This window comes from Lepidothrix coronata, unplaced genomic scaffold, assembly GCF_001604755.1.
Source record: "Lepidothrix coronata isolate B3197 unplaced genomic scaffold, Lepidothrix_coronata-1.0 Scaffold7, whole genome shotgun sequence".
NCBI classification, from domain to species: domain Eukaryota; kingdom Metazoa; phylum Chordata; class Aves; order Passeriformes; family Pipridae; genus Lepidothrix; species Lepidothrix coronata.
Genome location: NW_016690187.1, coordinates 927,933 through 950,591, shown reverse-complemented (window position 1 = coordinate 950,591; position 22,659 = coordinate 927,933).

Genomic DNA, 22,659 nt, shown 5'->3' with positions numbered 1-22,659 from the left:
CCTTTAGTCTGTGCACTTGCTTTCTCAATATCTTCTTCCTTTTCCTACAGACTCCAGCCCCAAAGAAACCTTTATTACTATTTTACTTATCCCTTCTCCTATATAGTTACTTTTCCTGTTTTTTCTTTCTTTTCTGCCTACCTATCCCCAACTCCCCACTGGGATTTATAGTACTTTTCTCTACATTTCTCTCCTTTATTGAAGATTTTAACTTTTCTTTATGAATCCCTACCAGGATTTGTCATTGTCTTTGTCTGTTTTCCAGGTCTTTCCTCATTCCTTCCTTCATGTTTATCTCTTATCTCCTTTACTTTATTTTTCTTTATAGTCCTGTGTCTCATTCCTCAAGAAATACCCTTATGTTGCTCTTCCCTCTCCCTCCTGACTGCCAGTCTGAAAAGCTTCATGAAGAAATATGAATCTCCTAAAAAGCAGAGCTTCTGAGGGCTCCAATACATGTCTGTTTTCTATAAACATGAGAGAGAGAAAGCAACGCAGAAATGTTGCATAGAAAATTGTTAGCCATCTTCTCGCCAGGGGAAAATTCACAGGGGACACTTAGACCTCCTATTTTGAAATATCCTCCCACAAAGTAGATACTATGTCAAGATATCAGAGCCTGATATTATCATGTACACTCTCATCTGTAAAAGAGACCTTGGAATAAGATGGGAACAATATTGATCCAGCCAATGCCCTATACCATGTTAGAAGAAAACTACCTCTTCTGGAAGTGCATTGCGTGATTTCCCAAATGCAGATGAAGATAAGAATAAGGCATTTTTTATCTGCTTCTTTTCCCTTTTCTGCACCACACACTGTGAAAATGAAATGCTATTTGGAATTGGTCTCAATCCGAGATCTGCTGTGGCTGTATGTCTCTGGGAACACAAACTACCCAATCCTAGAAGAGGGAAAGGATTCATTTGGGATTAAACGACTGGATGGTCAAAGTCAGAGGGAATGGGCAATGGCATCCCTTGAAGATCATCTCAGTAAGCACCACAATGAGCAGGGGTGCCATGAAGGCAATGTGCTCATCTGTTACAGCCTCCTGCTGTTTTAATGTGTAAACATGCCACTTATATCTGAACTGCTCTTGTTTTTATTCACTGTGCAGGTGTAAACCCATGCAAAAATAATGCATGTGCCACTGGCTGCGCTGCCATCAAACATTTACAAGGTTGCTGCTGTGTATCTGCAAAGCACGCTCGCTCTCAGCAGAGTGGGGAGTGTGTAGGAGGGGTCCAGGGGATCTGCAAGGCACTGCCCCTGACTGCAGCCTGTCTTGAACAAAGGTAAAAGGGAGCACCACCACTGCGACTGTGTGTTCTTGTTAACACCAATTACTGCTGTGTGTGGAGGCTGGCCGGGGAAAGCAAGCAGCCCAAGATGGCAGTGGAAATAAAGCATGCTGCCTGCTGACTTACATCACGTAAAATCTAGCACCTCCAGTTAATATTTCTTATTAATGCTTTGATTTTGAAGCAACACACTACAGCATGACAATATTTTGTAAACCATACTGAAAATATGCTGTAAACTTTTGTGTACTCTCAGGTCTAACTCAGTGGCATTGTACATTTCTCTGCTATAATCTGGAGATGTGTTGCAGGAATGTCTGTATGTTGAATGTCTCCAAAAGCATTCTAAGAATCTCGTGACTGAAGATGCAGGGTGAATGACATTTGTCAAGACTGAGGTCCAGAAGGATGGTAACATCTGAATCATCAATCACTCCTTGCAAAAAAATGCATCTTATAAGAAACTTCTTATAAGAAGAAACAAGTGTGATCTATTTTCTGATCCCTGTGCTTATTTTTTTTTCCCTAATAATACAGAACAACTACTACATTCTGCTATTCAAGATATACAAAAGTGATATCTACAAATCTATAACTATTTCTGGATTTCACTTTAATATATTTCTTCTACATAAGCCTGAAAGCATTTTACAAAAGAAGCCAGCATTAGTGTCCCTGTTTTCTTTAGAAATGAAATGATAAATAAATGAAATACCATGAAGAAGAGCACATGAAAATCAACTCCATGGCAGAACTAGACCAATGGCTGTTTTGGCAAATCTCAAACATACTACCTTTTTTTTCAGTCCTATTGACTCCTACAGTTTACTGGAACAGCTTCTGAAGTGATATCAAGCTAGGGAACTCTGAGGTTTTAGCCCTAGTAAATGAATTTTCAACTCTACATTCTCAAGATATATCATGTCTTTGGATATAAACTTCTGCTTAAACAATTGTCCAGGCAGTGAGAGTTATGAGTATTAATATATTACGACACACAGGTAATTATTAAGGTTAAAGCAATGAATATGTTTACTCTTATTTGACAGTTTACATGATTTGTGAAGTGTTCTGGGATTTATTGTTCACACTGGTTGATGAAAACTGAGTATTTAAACTAACACTTTAGGAACAACATGTGCCAGAGTTGATTTTCCCACGCTGAACTTCTATCAGTAGTTGCTCATTTTCATTTAAATTTAACTGTTGATATCAGAATAAATGTGAGGTAGTCTGAAGAAAATTATTCAGAGTATGTCTTGAAAATATGCCCTTACAATTTTATTTTTGCATAATAAATATCACAATTGTATTAAATATTATGTTGAAATTAATTGCTTGGGAAAGGTCATTGTAAATGTTTTAGTGCTTTCATAGGAAATAAGTATTACTGTCATTATATTTCATTAAACTCCATTAAAATCTAAGATATTTCAATATGCATCTTGGCCAGGAATCTTGTGCTATGCTAGCTAATTGCTTTTCTATGGTTCTATAATTGCTTATAATTGTATCAGACAGGGTTGTCAAAGATGAAAATATATTTTGGGCCCTTTAGTGTTTGTGTGGCAAATTTCATTTGCTTTGGAGCACTTATTTTCAAAATATGAGCATTCTGCATTTCTGAAGAATCACACATTAAGAAAAAAAGCACACTTTATAGAGTTTGAGCACAACCCCCCCCCCCAAAAGTAGTTCTTAAAATGCTGAGACATTTAAAAAGTCTTGGCTCTTTCCTGGGTTGGTTGGAAGTACCTCAGAAGTGTTATTACCACTTTGGAGCTTGTACATTCAAATGCTAAAGAATTATACTGGAAGGAAAAAAAGTTCTTTGGGGAATTAAACAGTGTTATTCTGATGATTTTAGCAATTTTCTGAGGAATGGCTTCTCTGTCTCACTCTGTTTTTAAATGACTTGTTTAATGAACCTCTTTCCACTACTGGTGAGACTCTTCCTCTAAATAACAGTGAAAAAAGATGATAACTGAAACCGGTTAACAAGTAGTAGGCAGGAGTCAAATCTGGGAAAAGAAACTGGCTGAATACATCCTCCTGCCACATCAGCATGTGCACTGGTGATCATTGTTCAGTAGGTGTCCAGTCTATTTCCTGATTCTGCAATAAAATTCATTTCTGAATAATAATGAATTAATACCCTGCTGTTTTATAATTTGGTTTGCAAAGAAGTTCTCTGCCTTATTGAAGTCAAATAACTTCAGATTTAGAGGATAAGAGAAGCATGAAATTTTAGCAGTGTTGATAATAAATCAAGCTAGACAAATGGTATTGCAGTTCTTGGGAAAAAAATGAAATCAGCACATGAAAGAACCACAAGAGATATGTACATAGATTTTAGCAAAACATTTGATTCCATGAAAACAGATGTGGAAGTTAATTTACTTTGTTTAAAATATGACCAATGCACTTTGGGCCAAGGAAAAACCCATATAAACCATTATAATTGAGGGACAATAAACCATTATAATTGAGGGACAACCTGGAGAAGTTGTGTCTTAACTAGTATTTTCATGAATGCGATGGAAGGAGAATTAGGCAAGGTAGGAATGGAATAGTAAATGACATTGACTTCTGAGCATTCAGGATATGTAATCAAAAAGAAGAAAAAATCCACAACAAAAGAAGTTGCAAAGAGGAGTGAAGGATAAGAAAATGAGACCTAGAATGGCAAATATAAAATGAGAAATTTGTGATAAATGCGCATGGAAAAATATAGCCAGCTGGGAAAAAATGGAAAGCTGTCCAATAAATGCAATATGGTTTTTAATGCCATAATACGTTTGGAAAAATCAGATATTTTGGAGCGTTTGTACAAAGACGTGATTGCACATGGAGGGCCACTGCTATCCAGGGCTTCTCCTTCTGTCTCAGCTGCACTAAACACAGGATATTTAATTTTAAGTACAGATGTACTACAAAGCTATAATTCAAAACAATCAGGATCAGGTTGCTAGAGAAATTGAACTTTACATAATCCGGCAAAATATGTCCGAAAGGTTACATGTAAGAATTTGTTGATAAGCTATAAATATTTGAAGGCATTCTGGGTGAGATGGAAATGGCTAGTGTGTGAGAGTTTGATTTGCTGGTCTAGCAGGCAGTACTACCATAAAAAAAGTATAGATAGATTTCACTGACTGCTCACCAGATACTTGCAGAAGTCAGTAAGTATTAGAAGTATTATTTTTTCTTTAGGTGTAGCTTTCAGCAGGATTTAAAGGTATTTGAATATAGTATTCTCCTACATTCCAAAATTAATGTAATATAAAATGAAAAGTGGTCAAGTATGCAAAATATACTTTTCTCAAAACTACACCCTTTGTCTTAATTCATATGTTTGAGAAGATCCTGAGTCTTGTCTCATACAGTCACTGGCAGAAGAAGGGGGGCAGCCAAGGCAGCAGAAACACATCCTCTGATAGACAGGTGTAAATGGCTTCTGCAGGGAAGGTGGGAGCTCACTTTGTGCTCATATCCTCAACCTGAGTGACAGTTGCAGGCCAAAACTGTGTGAATGAGTAGCAATCCATATTTGAACTCATCTTTTCAGAATATCTTATTTGTGTATATCAGTGACTGGGGTTTTTTTGAGGAGGTAAAACATCTCCACTCAGAATGTTTATTTATGCGGGAAAGAGAAGAAGGGAAATAAAATACTGAATCCAACTTTGAACCAGATCTAGAACTAGTAAATAGAATAATTAATTATTACATAGAATTAGTAGATGTTTGGGGAACTGTCCACTTGGAGATAGCTAGCCAGGTTTTCCATTAGTGAGAATACAGATTTTTCCTACATGATTTTACCTGACTTTGTCAGACTTGCCTCACTTGCTCTGTCATCATGAAAGTGAAAGATCATTTGATCCCTTGAATATAATTTGTTTTCAGTTTTCCAAGGATAGAAAAGTCCTTTCTCCTTTAAAAGTGAAATTTAAAAATGCATAGTAAAATCAGTCTTTATGCATGTAAGCTGAAATCTGTTGGTGTTACATGTGCTTCACTACTGTCATATATAGGGAAATGCACAGCAGAAAGTTTCAAACTATTTCCCATCATATTTTGATGGAGTGTGGGGGTCTGTATTCACATAAAAGCGTGTTATGAGTCACCACAGATGTGTCCAACTAGCAGGAGACTGCAAGTGTTAGTAGATATTTAAGTGCACTTGTTTGTGGCTTCACATGCAATTGCCCATTTTTCATGAGGTGATGCAATAACTATTCATTGACTCCTGAAGACACTTATGTTTTTTCTTTTAAAATTGGGTTGGTTACCTCAGAAAATGTTGGGTTTCAACTCATAAAAAGTTTCAGTTTTACATGATCTATTAGAATCCAGCCTTACTTGCTTTTTCAGTTAGATCTCTTTTTATTTCTGACAGGCTGCTGCCAATATAGCCAGGATGACACACACTGTGACATCCCACAACCAAAGCACGTGTAGAATTCAGAAACTAGGCTAAATTAGGCTCACAATTTTTAATGAATTTTGAATTATGCAGTTAATCTGTTTGTGAGTTTTACAACTCTTTCATTTTGAAAGAAAAAAAAGGAAAGAAATGCAAACAGACAGTCAAAAAATGATATCTAGTTATTGGGCCACATGTGGTAGAATGCTGAGGTTTTATTTTCTTCTGGAAATACTACCTCTTATAAAGCCCATCCATCGTATGTAATGAGGGCTGTCAGGAATATTTAGCTGAGAAATAGCTACTTGATATGCTAATGGTGCTCCCTTAGTGAATTCCTTTGGTTCTGCTGCCTGACATTAATGGTTTTCATAATCTAATGAATGATGTGTGTAATAGAGGTAAGGCCACAGGGAATGACATTCTGAAACTAGGGGAAGTACTAGATATGTATTTTATAAACATATGCATTTTTTATATATATACACACACACTCACATACATACACTCACAGGGAGAAAACAAAATTGCTTTTTCAAGCTAGATAAAATAAACACCAGCCAGGGAGAGACTACATAGATCAAGCAAATCTTTGATATTGACACTTTAAACTCTAAATTCTAAACCATCTGTATTCCCAGGACTTCACAAAATATCTAGGAATGTAATAAGCAGGAGGACTTCACTTTCATAGCTCTTCCTCACTCTTATTTCACAAACTGAGACCTTGTTCCCCAGCTCCTGCCAAGGACAGCAGCTCATCTTTCCCAGCAGGCTCCCGGTGGGTGGGAAGAGCTGAGAGCCCCAGTAAATACCTGCACATCTGAGCCAGGTCAGTCTCCCTGTTGCAAGGCTGCCAGTTATTCCCTCTGTCTGGTGTGCTGAATTTACCATGCTGATCAACATCTCCAATTTCCTGGTAATGCCCTATATTACTATCCACCCATTGTCTCTTATCTTTGGAGGAGACAGGAAATGGCTGCTGGTGCAACATCTGACATTCAAGAGCTGAAAACTTCCTTGTGTGCTTACATTTTGTCAGCTGTTTGTAGCCACAAACTTTTGTGGCCATCTCTCCCTGGCTAAAAAGACAGGCAAAGTAGATTCTAAGACTGATCTGGAAAACTTATGGAAATTAATTTTCTCCTTAGAAAATTTCATGGGGTAGTACTGCTCCAAATGCCTGACAATCTCAGCTTTTAAAGGCGATGGAGCTTTTGCTGCTTTCCTCCATTTTTGCATGTCACAGTTGTAGATGTTTGTAGGATTGATGCCATAATTTACCCAACACCCTATCAATGCTTGCATTTGTCTATGACTGAATTTCTGTTGTTTTATGTCTGTGGTTTGATCTCACAACTAGCTCTGAATGTCAATAATTACAGTGAATTAAGTAGAACAGCATGATCTGAACCAGGAATCTTGTACATAAAGTAGGTTGTAGAATACTCTGCCATAGAGATATGTTGGTTTAAAGCATTTCTATAGGGTGGGTCCAGAAACTAATCCTCTGTGTTACTGTGGTCCTGTTTTCCTCTGAAATCCCGATCTCTCCATGAGTCTGAGAGGCCTCAGAGTGGAGTTTGAGGCACAGCAGGTACAAGTGGCAGGATCTCCTCTTTGTGATGCCAGAGGCTACCAGTGTGTAAAGGAGTTAGTCCCCCCTCCCCTCACCCTGACTATGGAAGTGAATATGGGTGAAAGCCCTTAATGACTTGGAGACATAAAGCAGAAGTGATTTGGGTTCACAGAGGATAGACCTGGCCACTTAAAAATACTGTTCTTGCAGACATACTACAGCAATAGGCACTGAGGAGAGCATGATGCATGTGATATGAATTACATTAATTCTTTATGTATCTGAAAATGTGCACCCAAAGCAATCGGTTTGTGTATGGACATGCAATGTACATTAGAATCTGGAAGAAGGATAAATTACTGAATTATGAAGTAGCAGTGTACAGGCTGCTACAAGAATGTTTCCTGTACTTAATCTCATAAGATACTTGTATTATTTTTCTACAGTTTTAAAAAGAGCAGAAAAATAAAGTTGATAAAAGAAAAATAAAATGAATGAAATACATAGATGACATTAACTTCTGAAGAGTTGCAAATACCAGAGACCCAAACCAAAGAAAAAAGGGCTTAAAATATAGACAAAAAACAACAGGCAAGCTTTAGAAGCTTTAGAACCTTTGAAAATTAAAGTGTATCTAGAGGACATTAGTAGAAAAAAATACAGAGGGAGGGAGAGATCCAGCAAAGCATAGCAGTACTGAGGTTCAGGGAACTAACATCAGAAATTAGAGATTATTTTGCAATTTAGCAGTGAAAATTTAGGGAAGGATGCAGAATCATTAGACTGTGGAGCAAAAAAAATAGGGTCCTCTCTAGCTTTTTAGAAGGGTTGTATTCACTGGAGAGAGGTGTCTGGGCAAATTGGATGAATGAGCCATAGGATCATTATTATAGTTGGAGGAATTTACATAAGATGAAGATTAAAAGAGGAAACATGGTTTATTTGGGAGACAAGAAGGGATGTTAGAAACTAGCAATGCTGAATGTGCATGAAGAAAATGGAAATGGATCTTTTATAAAGGAGTGAGAAGGCATGTGATTAAGAAAAAGTTGTTGGGAAAACCTCGAGTACATTAAGATGTATCAGTTGGGAAGTAAAGCAATCAATGGAAACCTCATGTTAATGACAGTGCAGAAAATCTCAAACTAGATTATTTCTCACAGAATATTTTACACTGCTTTGTACAGTCTTACCGAGGCAGCCAAGGACCTGGGTTGGAAATGGTCTCAGTGGTGTTTCTGTTTTACCTTCTGCAGGTGCTCATAAACTATTTTTCGTGGTTTGTTCCCACAACTCTGTTTTCAGGGAACTTGTGCAGATGTGCAACCTGACTGTCTCGTTCATGTTCTCCGGGGATTACTTTATCAAAGTGATGGTACTTTCTATTTTTAGCTATAACGAACAGAACTGATTTTTAGGAATAGTTTTGTGCAGCAAGATTCTACTTGTTTCCAAAGGTTCCATGAGTCCTTGGAACTCCACAAAGAGCACTCCTCATGGCCTATGTGACTCACAACCTCCCTTCTCCCTTTAACTTTAGATTTTTTAAGTTGAGGAACATCTGTTTCACCCACAAGGATTCCAGATCCCAAATTTTACCTGTGCTCCCATTTTCCCTTCAGGTCAAAGTTAGGATAGTTAGGAACTTGGATAGCCTGTTCCCAGGATTCTAAATTTCCTAAATAATAAAGAAAGTTCCATGAAATACTGTAGTATTATTTAAGTTAATTAGATGACATATTGCACATTAAGTCTGTATCTTACACATAAATAATGGCAATAGTATGATCAGTATGTACTGATCTCTGAAATCTAATGTATTGAAAATATTTAACTATTCCCTGAAAGATTATTAATGATCTTGTCTGATTTTTATTTGTCCTTCTACCTGACATATGGCTCTGTACAGATGGCTTTGCATCATACCATCATTTTTTTTGGTTAGTTGAAATGAATGTTTTAATTTACACATCATTTCTACATTACATTTTGTCCCTGTTGAATTAATACTCCGGCTTATTATTCAGTATATTGTGCAACAGAAAGAAGCTGCAACAAGTGGGACATCTATTCTTTTTTTTTTTTTTCTGATAAAGCCAGTATCATAGTTAATTTCTTAAGGAAAGGTCTAATTTAAAGATATCCTTCTCCATTTGAGAGAGGAAAGCCAGGACCCCCTGCTGCAGGATCTGATTTTTGTAGTGAGTGGGAGTTTGTTACTAGATTTTGATCTTACAGATAAAACCAGGACCCAGGCTTTTCTATAGGCTGGAATATGTACTACTATGTTAGAGATTTAGAAGGCAGTGATAGGTGACAGTGGAAGTATATCATAAGGCTCTGTCACCCACCTGAAAAAATCTCTAGGAGTGATGAGAAAAAATGTTCTGGAATAAAAAGTCATGTCAATAGGCAGATTCAAAGAAGAATCTGCAGCAAAATCAGAGAGCTTGAAAAATAAATAGCAAGCCTCATGTGACCAGCTAACAAATACTATAATTCACCAGGGAGGGTGTTCTTTTTCTTTTAAAGGAGCAATAAATGTAATGGGTGTACCATCATACCATGTGAAGGGTTTGTAATCAGACCACTTCAAATCACAGCCTTGTGAATCCTCTTCCTTGAGCAGTCACTGAGATGATGCAGGTATGGCCCTGGCACCATATGCTGTGCTAAAAATTGCTCAAGGATCAGAATCACAGAATCATCAAGGTCGTAAGAGACCTTCAAGATAATCTTCAGTCTTTGATACTTGTATCAACTAGTTATTTTGTTTGACTGATATTTTTCTTCTCAAGACAGGCTCCACATTCTCCTTCATTGTGTCAGGAATGATTTCAGTAGTAGGGTTGAAGTTATTAGAAATATTCAGAGGTTTCTCCTATGCTTTCTTCCTGTCAGAAAGAATGAGGAGAAACCTGTTTGACCCATCTCCCGTTCTTTCCTGGTTTATTCCATCCACTTTTCCATAGTCTTAACTACTCACTTGTCTCAGCCTCTGTCTCTAGGTAATGCAAGTATGATTTTACTTTCACACTCTTTCCCACCCAGCAAATCATTCTTGTCCTTGCCCAGATCTCCAGCTACTAATATCAGGAAGCACATTTAACTTCTGATCCTTCCATTGGAAGGTCCTTCAGGTGTCTCTAAATTTTGTCAGCTCTTATTTACCCAATGCAGCTGTACACACCACTTCCCTACCTTGTCCCTTTGATAGTGTCACTTTTTTGTGTTGCATTTATCTTTGTTCTATCATGCTCCTGTATTAAGAAACATGAGTTGCTTGTCTTTATCACTGGGCACTTTGTTACCAGTGATAAAGGTAACAAAGGTACTTTATAAAGCTATCTCTAGCCTATGATGTTAATCTTCCTTATCTTGTTGCTAATATCTCAAACAAGTACATTAATGTCTTTTTTTTTCCATGTTACACCCCCAACTCGGAACCAATTTGCCATGAACAATCAAAGTTCTTATATTTATCAGATTCCCTGCATTCCACAATGCCTCCCAAACCCCGACATTAATTTTCCCTGTGTGCAAAATCAGCTGCCTGTCTTGCTGATTAAAATATTACTGTGGTGTTCTCATGTTCTCCTCCAAATCATTAATTCTCATTTATGGAAATATTAGAGAAAGTGTTTGTCTCTTTCTGATTTGTTTGTACCAAGTCAGCACAGTGAGGTGACAGTCCAGACCGCTGTCCCTAGCTGCTGTGAGAAAGGTTTGTGTTTAGTTCCACTGTGGTGTAAAAACAATGGATGTCATTTGGCTTCATGGGAAGTTGTAAGTCATAATTTTGCTTTACTTACATTGGACACATCTAATTTTTCTTCCAATAATTTCCAATATTTGCTTGCTAATACCTCCTGGCCTTTCAACTGCCAGGTATAATTTCAGCAAAATGATCTCCTAGTTCCATTATTTATTCCACAATGTTGTTAACTGTTAAAGACCTTTTTCCCTAAACGTACATAAAGCAGACTAACTTATGATGAAATTAAGCTGTGGTCTAAAAAGGCTGGTTCATACTGTAACATATTTTATGTGTCAAGAGGGGAAAAATGTAAGTTGTAGCCTTTGCTTTAAACTCAGATGATTGCTTAAAATACACAACAATTAATCACAGATGGTTTACATGGGAAAACAGCCCCCACTGTCATATATACTTTACATTTGCAGAGCAAAATTGTCGCTTGTAAACAGTTTAAACAGTAAGTCCCATATGCTGAATTCATGAAACTATTCCCTAATGGAAGTTAAATGAAAAATCTCATTAATACTCAGTAAGGCAGAGGTGCATATGAGAGACTCCCACTGGTTGATTTACTGTGGCACCTGCCACATGGGCATGGAAATAAAGGAGAGAGTTTTTTCAAGTATATAAGTAGAGAAAAGGTAAAAATTAGGGTACTCTTCTATCTAGGGGAATTTATGCCACGCATATTATGAGCTGTTGAGGAAGGTACCCTGATACTCTGACTCCCAGTCACTGGGTTGGAAACCTCATTCATAGAATCCCAATAAAATTTTTTGTTATTTGATTAACATAATTTTAATTTTAAGAAGTCCTTAATATACTTTATATTTTGAAGCATAGTAGGACAAAAAGTTTCAGTAATCTTATATATGACAATGCATTCTAAGTTAAGACCTTCTTAAGACTGCCCGTGCTGACCACCTGCTATGTCGTAAACACAGTATTTTGTTAATAAGTCATTTGAAGTTATTCAGGCTCTCTTTGCTCACTTGAATTTAATTGTATACATCTGAAAACCTATTTCAACGCGATCTTCAGAGAGACAGCCAAGTGATGCTTACCAATGGTAGGCGAATTGCCCATAAAATGCATTAATCCAAATGATCCCTTTGAGTAAGGGAGGTACTGATATTTATTTAAAAGGAGTTTTTAGTGCTCTGCTGGCTTTTTAATTCACTGCTGGATGTACTCAAAGAATACTGCATTCATCCTTAAGATAGGTAGAATGCATTTGACTAGGCCGAAATTCCAAATTACATATATAAATCAGTGTAGCTACTCTTTAAAGCTTTGTTACTTTATATTGAGTCTGGATTTGGCTTGGATTCAGGGAATCCACTCATGTTAATGATTTACCTGGATGTAGCTCCACTAAAAGCAGCAAAAGAGTGTTACTTCATGCTCACTATGTTCATTTACATGCATGTTTATATTTCCTCCTGGTGTTTATCACACTGGAAAATTTCATGACAAGCAAGTGGCCAACATGTATCCAGCCAAATTTCTACATGGGAAATATCACGAGGTGCTAGAAAACTCCAAGAAAGGCTGCTGCAGTGCCAGCCCTCACCCCATCACTCAGCAGGATGAAATGTAAAGCTCTGCTGAGAACGTGAAGAATAAGAGTTGTACCTGATCGTAATAAGAATGAGAGCTAGTCCAGACATGAACAAATGGTGACACATTTAGAGTGAAGAAAATATATTATTACAAAAGAAGTGTCATATATGGTTTCAGAAAGCAAACAAGCAAACAAAACTAACAGCACAGGATATGAATTTGTTATTGCATTCACAGCATTATTGTATGGCTTCCTAAACTAATTTGTTGTTACATGATGAAGAGAGAGGGGAAAACTTCCTATCTTCAGCATGTCACCTTTCATTAAAATTGTGTTTTTCTGAGATTTTGTTATTTGCAGTTGCTCATCTGTTAAATTAGAAGTTTTAATTCTTCACAGTTTGTCACCTTTTTAATTCTGGTCTGTTGACATACACTTCTCTGCAATGCAGAAAGGCTTGAAAATGAAAATTTAAAAGAAAATGAGGTGAGAAGAGGATAACAAACTGAAGCATTGGTTCTTTGCGTTTTCTCACTAAATGTAAGATGGGTCTGGAAATCTCAGGTAGACAGATAAGAGTGGATGATACCACCACGACATTATACATGTTTCTGGGTTTTTGAATTAGGAAAACCCAGTGTCACATTTTTTTCCAAGTGGAGAGTATTGTAGGTTTGGCTTAATTATATTGAGGAGCAGGTCATTCTTTTAAATCCATTTATCTAAAGAATGGAGTGATTCTGAACTACACACGGACAGGCACTGTCAGTCCCATTTGCCTTTTGAGGGTGCAGCATGGCCCTGAGTACAAGCTGAAGGGAACTTCAACTTAATGAAAAAACTCTATATAGAAGACAGCATCATGGACTAGAGTATTTTGTCTTTTTTAGTATTTATGTGCATTTTTTTCCCTGATTTGAATGGCTGGTTTTGATATGGCATTAGATTGAGTAAGCCTTAGGAATGGATGTACAAAAGCTATTTCTCTACACATCACTAATATGGTATTAATATATTAATAAAGATAGTTCTGTGATGAAATTAATTTTGAAACTACTTCTGGCCTAATTGTTGCTATACTTTTTCTGTCACAGTGAAGGACCAGATTACATGCTTCTGACAAATACAGAAAGGGTCATGCTTAGCATCTGCATTACCAATTGCTTCCTTACACCTGCACTCAGAATGCCCATGAGGTTTTCAAAATGTATAAAAAACATGACATTCAATAGCCAGATGTTTTCTACTCATATTAAAAAGAAAAAAAATATAGCAATGAGAAAATCAGTTATTCTCTTTCCTTAAATTTAAGGTTAGAAAACATGGAAAAATGTAAATCTTGAGCTGGATTTATTTTTCTGGGTTTATTTTCCTAGATTAACTGCAAATTATTTCTTTTTACTAAGTTTAAAAGCTGATATGGAGTTGTCTGAAGAAAGTTGTGTAGCGATTAAAATGTGTAAATAAAATAAGAAGGACATTACTGGTTCTCATGTACATAACTGGTTTGCAGTACAAACAAGCCTCAAAGTGTTCATTCAGTATCTTGTAATCAGGGGAAAGTGCTAGTTGTATTTCCATATGGTGGCCTGAATTCCTTCTTTACTCTTGTAGTAAACTAGTAGAATGGCAACACACACCTTGGTGATAAATTTCATCATCTTGATGTTTTTCTTAATGTTTAAGTTGAAGTCAGAGGTTTGATGTGTGAGGGTTCTTAAATGGGAAGAATATATAGAATATTTAAATTTTATGATGACTGTGGTTATGCCACAGTACGATAAGATTAAGCAAGAAGCTTCTCCTATGACTCTTGTATTTATTTACTTATTTAGATTAAAAATAATAAATTATGCTTAGCCAGGACCTTAGGCATTGTAACACATCATTAATATTACAATAAAATCTCAGCAGTATTAAACTAATCACTCAGTTCGACAGACTCCTACACAGATTCCTTCTCATTCTTTCCTTGTGGGAAGAAAACCCTCAACACTGCCCCAAAACATTATCTTACAAAAAGTTAGACCTCAAACAAATTAGAGGTAATTCAAAGTGTAGGAAGGAAGCAATTCAGGAAACCTGAACTTTTGTAAAAATGACTTGGTAGAGATTCCCCTGTTCATGATGGTGAGGAATAGGATGTGCTGGGATCTTGGTTGTCTACTGTTTAATACTTGCTGTTCCCTTTGAACTGGTGACATGGGTCTTTTTCGGGACAGTTTGCTGAGCTGACTGGTCCAATGATATGATTTGCCATGGCTGTGATTGTCTGCTCATTTGTGAGCATCTGCTGTAGGTAAATGTTTTGTTGGGGTGCATCTGCAGCGTTCTCATTTTGTTTCAACCAGTGTGGAGGTGGTAACAACACCCAGTACTACAGCTGGTCACATGCATCCCAAAAGTTATTGTGTGTCTTGGACAAATACATTATTTGGATTTCATTGTACAATTCAGTCAAAAGGAAAGGGTGACCCATTTAGGGAGTGTTAAATTCCAGCTATTAGTCATGCATATGTCACTCCTTGATTTTCTGAAGAGGTAGAAAAATGCAGACAAAGATCAACAGAATTTCATGAACAAATACATCAAATCCTTGAAAGACTTCTAATGTGAAGAGAAAATGAAAGAAAATTTACATTTATTTTAATGGTCAATATATACAGGGACTTTTCCCCTTTATTACCAAAAAGTGTAGCATAGAAGCTCAGTCTGTATTTTGTTGTTTTAACTAATAAGTTGTATGGGGTAGGCACAGATAGCCTCACATCTGTTGATGCATCATAAGTATCTCCTTGGATGACATTTATTGTTTTTATATGAATCCATTAGTTTAGCTGAAATTCCATCAGTAGTTGTTTTATCAAGAAAATTACACCATAAGGATATTTTAGCTAGTAAAATCTTTTTCTTAATTTGATACCTTAATGAAGACTCTGCTAGAATAAGGATAACATTTGCACAACCAAACCACTCTAATTATGACAAGACTTGTTGCATTTGTTGGATTTTACAGGAGAGGTTTTCTTCAACACACCCATTTTCCACTTAATTATCTGAATCAGAGATTACAAAGATAAGGAAATCTGTAAAAAACTATGATAGAACCCTGATTAGTTTTTAGTTGTGTTTCTTTAAGCTTGCCATCAGATTGTATAGCCCTTTGGGAACAATTTAAAGAGCTGCAGACATGAAGAAAGGACAGAATGCCAGCTGCAGACAAGGATATTCATTAGGTATTGCCTCAAGCCCCACAAAACCTCCTGTCTTTTCTGAATATTTTTTGGATTTCGTTCATGTCCAGAGGGCAGAAGGGTGAGTTTTTAGTATCAGTCATATGAAACAGGACAGGAAATCCAGAAGGAAACAATGCTTTTCCTTTTGAGTTTGCCAGGCCACATCCAGTCCCTTTTGACCCACACAAGGAGGAAGCAGATCCAGGGAACCGCGGGGTGGTGCTGGTATTTCATTCCTGATACTTGTAGCATTTGATCCCTTTAGAGGCTGTCTTCTCTCAGCATTGGCCAAGTCAAAGCTGTTTTGTTAATCATAACATCACTAATTTCCTTTCCTGCTGATAGCTGCATGGTGTTTTTGCTGCTGTCACTCCACAGTAATGAAATGTCATTGCAGGTGGTACAAAATACAGCAAAGTTAAAGAGTTGGGAACAAACACTCTTCTCAGTTACAGCCGTTCAATGGCATGGATTAATTTGAGGGAGATGCCTACATATTCTCAGGAAGGTTCCCCTTTGCTCTCATGCAAAGAGTGTTGCATAAGTGGTCTGTTAATTATCACTGCCTGGTCTTTCTGTGGAGAGTACGATAGAATTTGTTCCCTGCTTGGCCTATCATTTCTTGCTAACATCTTTTCTAGTCCCTGAAACCCTCTTCAAAGAAGAAGAAAGCATTCCAGTGTGCTATGGCAGCCTGGGCCAGCTGCATCCTGCGAACGAGTGAGAGAACACACTTTGCACCCCACCTCTTCCCTAACTCATGGAAGTGAAGGGAAAACAGGAGGAACTGTACTCTAAGTCACAGCTTCTTCCCAAATTACCTCCTTGTGTGCCAGAGCCCAAATCTGTGTTGAGTCCAACAGCTTCTTTCAGTGATTGGAGGGTAATTTCACTTAACAGATGAATTCAAGGCAACCACAATCTGCTCCTGGAAAACTGGAGCCCAGAAAGCAAGAAATAATTAAAAAAAAAAAAAAGAAAAAAAAGAAGGGAGAACAAGGGAAAAAAAAAAAAACTGTGTGCAAGAAGTTGAAAAACAATTATAATACTAATGTTAATTCTCTCATATCCAATGATTTCCCAAGGTATTTAATTTCTAAAGGAGTCATTCACATGGCAAGCAAAGTTTTAGGGGAGAAATACACTACTTCTACGTTGGTCACCAAATCCCAGAATTATTTCAAGTGAATTTCAAGTGCTCGTTCGTCATGGCAGCTGTAGGAATAATATACCAGGGGACTCCATTTCCTCAACAGTATTTCTCAGCAGCTTCTGAGCAGAGAGAACACGCTTCTAATGGTGCTGCAGAAGCCTCCTGGGCAGTTTTATGGAGCCATTGCACTCAATCTGTGCTCAGAAAAATATTGCTCCCTTGTAAAGCAAATAAAACCAGGAAAAAGCTTATAGTGAGACAATATATCTTTCCCCCCCCAATCTTCTATGCAGATCAATACAAGTAGTTGAAGGTGATTGAATGTAATTCTTTGCCCAGATCAGATCAAAACTGTGAACACTAATGCACCGAGATAGTCACCCAGTCTTGCTTTGAACATAAAACTTTTTTCTCTTGTAATGCATTAATTAATCATGCAATCTAGTTGGTATATAGAAGCCATCATTTACATTTCCATTTGCAAAATGAGAGCTTGTTTGATAAATTCATATCTGAACTTTTTTGAAGTTTCATTTTGACGGCAGCAGAGCTTGATCGTTCACTTTCTATATGTCAGAAATTATAGCCTCTTAAGAAATGCATTCTGCACAGTAGCTCAGTCTATATTATTGTAGAAGCACTACTGCAAGCTCCACATAACCTTGTACATACAGAAACTTTTCTGTAAAATATTGGTGAAAAGAGAAACAAAAATAGATATAGGCCTATTTGAAAAGTGTCCTACTTCCTCAGAAAAGGTTCCATTAAAAATCTTAGTTAAAAGCCTCTATTAAAAGCTTTCAGGAAAAAATGTGCCTTGTGTGGCCCCCTGAAGCCTGATGAAGCACTCACCAGAGTGATTTGTATTTCAGGGGATGCACAAGCACCACAGTGGATGTTAATTGCCATCATGGCAAAGTCTCTTTGTCTCCTTTTTTTTCCTATGGTTAACATTTTATGGGCAATGAACCACAGGAAATAACTGCTACTGATTATAATGAAAATGCTGAAACCTCTTAAATTATGGCATCAGGCAGGAGCAGCACTGATGTAATTACTATGTTAATGATCAAGTAATATTTAAGTACTCCTGTGTGATTTTCTAGTATTTTTTAGTATTCATCTCTAATGTCCTGCAGAGGGTTTAAGAGCTGTTGCCATTCCCCTGCTGGGTTCCCATGCAGAGAGTCTGATAGCTGCCTCTAGGCCCAGTTAGGTCTCGCAGCAGGGACCAGGACTCCTGTTGCTACTTTGCTCTTCTTTTCATGTGTTGTGTTGAGGAGTTGCCCATAATCACCTCTAAGAGCCCCTTAGATCCTGCTGTTGGGGGTCTAAAGAGGCACCAGCACTGTGATTAGGTTAGGATTTTTATAGGAGACTGAAAGTGTCTTACTACTCCCTTCTCTGAGTCCTTCTGTACTGAAGGCAGAACTAGGAGACAAAAAGCAAGGAATCAGCAAGGCCACTTTTGCAAAGGAAATGTGGAACAAAAACCATAATATTGAACTTTTGCTATGAGGCGTGCTATTCTTGACATATCTTTTGCAAATTAGCATCCAGTAATTTTTAAAGTAGAGTATTAGTGTATCTAGATACTTTTTGGGGCAAGAAAATAGAATGCAATTTTGGTTGTTCTAGTCTGAAAGCTGGTTCCCCAGCACACCTACCATAGAGCTGCCTTAACACCAACTGCTCTTCCCCTGATGACTTTGAGCCCCTAATATTTACTAATTACTTACTATAATAATTACTTAATAGGAAAGCAAATGTTGTGATGCTATTACTAAAAACTTCACTCTGTTTTCTTTTTTTCTGCTTTTCAGTTTTTATTTACAGAAATCTTCTCCAGGTCTAGTAATAGAGTAGTAGGTTTGCAAATCCTGAGAGTGAGTCTGCAATTAGATCACAAGTTAAAGAAGTTTACTTTCAAGCTGATGTTGAAAACTCCTAGACCTGGTAGATTTTTTTTTTCTTTATTTTGTTTTGGTTTTGCTTGTTTGTTTATTTGTTTGCTGGTGTTGATGACTGGTGATGCATCCAGAATCTCTGTGCTACGGCCACCGGTGCAGGAGCCACCAAGGCTCTTGGACCACAGTGAAGGTAAAAGCCTCTTGCACTGGTCACAACTTTTGTATTAGCTGCCCTGCACAGAAAATGACTCATATTTCCACTGTACTATTATTTGACTGGAAAAATTAATCCAGAAATTTCCATGTGATACTGAATCCTTTGTGTATTCCTTTGTATTGTGACTGTTCTGCCTGGGGAAACTGTCTAAGCCAGAAATCCTGTGTGTGTGTGTGTGTGTGTGTAGAGCTGAGAGTGGTGCCTGTCCTTTGAGGGCAGGGCTTTCTGCACAGGTGGTGGTCCTCTCCCTGCCTCTTACATGAATGTCCCCCAAACAAGTCCTGTTTCTCAAGGCTCATAAAGCCATCTGAGCTTGGCTTGCTGTGACTGTGTACAGAGAGAAAGTAAAGAATGAGTACCGTGATACTGCTTTTCTGTTTAGAAGGTGCAATCCACAGCCCTACTAATAAAACTCTGATACTTGGCAGAACCTGATACCCTGATTCTGGTAGAGCAATAGAAACACAAGACAAAATAGCAATCCTGGTACAATAGGGGAAAACAGATGCATGCAAAAAGGGAGCATGGAGCAAAGCAAATCAAGGAGACAGTTTGTGAAAGAGGCAACAAACTCACAGCTCTTGCAGTTTAGTCATTACTTACACAAAGCTGACAGCATGACAAGATATCTTAAAGAACAAGCCAATAGCCTGTTCCTGGGTTCAGCAGTCTAGGGAGGTTTATGGCTAATTAACTCTAACTGGAAATACTCTTTGCAAGCTGCCCTGCAGCTTTTCTGCACTCCTTCCTTGTCTGAAACTTTTCTGTCTGTATTTGGTACAACCACAGTATGTACTGACCTTGGAGGCACTCAGGTACACAGCCTGAGCCCTGAACAAGGAGAACCAAGATCTGCTTCTCATGAGAAATAAGAATCAGAAGGCAGAGAGGAAAATGAAGTGACAGGACTACTGTGTGAGCCAGAAAGAACAATAACATTAACACCAACGTGAGGAAAGAAATAAAGAAAGAAAATAGAAAAAGAAAGACAGAATAATATGCAAGCTTGAAGCTTAAGTGTGGAAAGAGGTTAACTGAGCAGTGTAGTGGCTTAGTGAGAAACGACAGGCTTTCTTAGTGTCTTGCATCTGTGAAAGACTGAAAACCTGTACTTTAACACTTCAGCAAGGACAGTTATTATCTGCCTAAGCCAGGGGGCAGAGAAATTCTTCTGAGGCTGGGAACTCTCAAAGTTCTATGATTCCTGATGAGGTTCAGCAGATGAGCAGCTCTATTGCATCACCCTTTCTCTGAAGGATGAAGTTGCTGGAAAAGTTCCCGGATCTTATCATCCGTATGGCTGTTTAGGGCTCTGCCTCTTTTTATCCAGACACATTATGTGTCTTTGACCAACCAGAATTTTAGTAGACTCTTGTCATTCTACATTACCCCCCAATGATACCTTCTCTGATTGTTCTTTTCACATGTGTCAGGTGTACAGAGCTTTGCAGGAATTTTTCAGGATTGATATTCACTGTTCATCTGTCCTCCATAAACTGCTGGAAATGTGATGGAGGAACAAGTGTCTCCAAAAAACAGGCAACTAAAACACCAGTAAACAACTAAGATACTTGTGTCATTTTCTTATAGGCAAGTAGATGTAGTTTGAGGACAAATATTTGAAGATGCTAAATAGCAAGCAGAATTAGTTTTGCTGCAGATAGTGATAAGTGTCTTTATTTACCTAATTATAGGGAACTGCCTGGCAGGCTTCTTTTAGTATTAATAGATGCTTTCCCTGTAAATGCCAATTCAGCAAAAGGATTCTTAATTTGTGAATGTGCATCACTACTTTTGATTTTCAATCAGTAATCTCAGCCTGAGCATAGACATGTACATTCTGCACACACAGAAATTCTTGCATCTTCTTGTTCTGTTTTACAGGAAACAGTTCAATCCTCTACATTAAGATGATTTTGTAAGGAATTATTTAGTATTGAAAGGAAACCTATTGTAAATAATCTGAAAACAGAACTTTGCATTTTAACAACACTACAGGAGGTCTATAGGCATATTTCAAATGATATTTTAATAACTGATGCTTAAACACTTTTAAAGCAACACTGTAATTAGATGGGTCTCTTTGAACCTTTCAGTTAAATAATTGCACACTAATGTAAAGAAAAACAGCTTTTCACAGGTTTTGCATTCAACAGCTGAGATTAATACACTTAATAAGCAGCAGTTATTAAACTAAACATTCAATAATGTGTCATTATAACAATATTAAATTCCTAGGGCCAAGTACTACAGCTTGTACTCTTGGAAGTGGTCAAAGTTCCCACTGACTGAATGGGAGCTTTAACTGTGGATGAATCGTAGGACTTGTCTCAAAACTGGCTTGAAAAACTAATATGGAAAAATTACACTGTTCTGAAAATAACTGAATTTGAAAACAGGGGTTTAATTTCTTACCTATTCCTTTTGCCTTGATTCATGAACTTGCATTACATCTACATATATTTCTTGCACAATTCATCATCTTCATATCAGCTAAAAAGGAGGTGCTTAGTTTTAATAGTGATAATTCCATTTAATGTAAGTACTTAAAAATTTGTCATGGGAACTAAGATACCTCTGGAGATCTTGCTCACTTTCTTTTTCTTCAGTATCTAGTTCTTAAAAAGGAGTATCACTCAGATCTGAAAAAAGATTTTAAATCACTTTTGAATTGAAAAAAATTCTGTCAAACCCAATGAAATGCTGAGCTCAGCTGATTTAAAGAGAGACTTTTGTAAAATTTGTCATCTTAGAGACAAAGGATCCATTTCTAAAGTATTCATTTTTCTTCATTTTAAAGAAACAAGATTAGACTCTTGCCTTTTCCTGTGAACTAAAAATCTTCAACACTAATGGTGATCAAGTGAAATACCTGAATTTCTAACATGAACTTAAACAGTCTTATGGATAAATAATTTCATTCAAAATGCAAAGTTGTTCTGTGAAAACCAGCAAATATTCTTCCATACTGTTGAAAATGCAATATTTTTTAGTTATGACAAATTTTTAAATATGAAGAGGTGTCCAAACTAGCTGCAAACACGTCCACTGAAGTATAACTACAACATTAGCAGACCTGAGGAAGTTATAATGATGGAACAAATGTACAGCAGTACTTGGTGTGGCATTCCAGTTAACAAAGATCTGTATGAAAGGACTTCACTGGCCAGATGCGATATCTTTTTATTTAGTTGTTCATGTTGCACCTTTCTTCCATGAAATCTGACTGTTACACTCTCCAAAATATTTTTACTAGATCAGTATTAGCTATAGGAGTTTTAGGTTTTGTTCTTGTGTATCATTTCTGAGCCACTGAGACATCTTCTACATCCCTTGTTAGCAAGAATTAACTTTCCAACTTTAAAGCACAAATATTGTACTTTCTGCTAAAGTTGAAGTGACAAGAATATGCATAGAATTATTATCCTTGTGAGACATGAAGCTAATAATTTGAATTTGAAAACAGCATTCTGTCCCTTTTAAAGTTTAATAGTTGTAGTTAAGAACAAT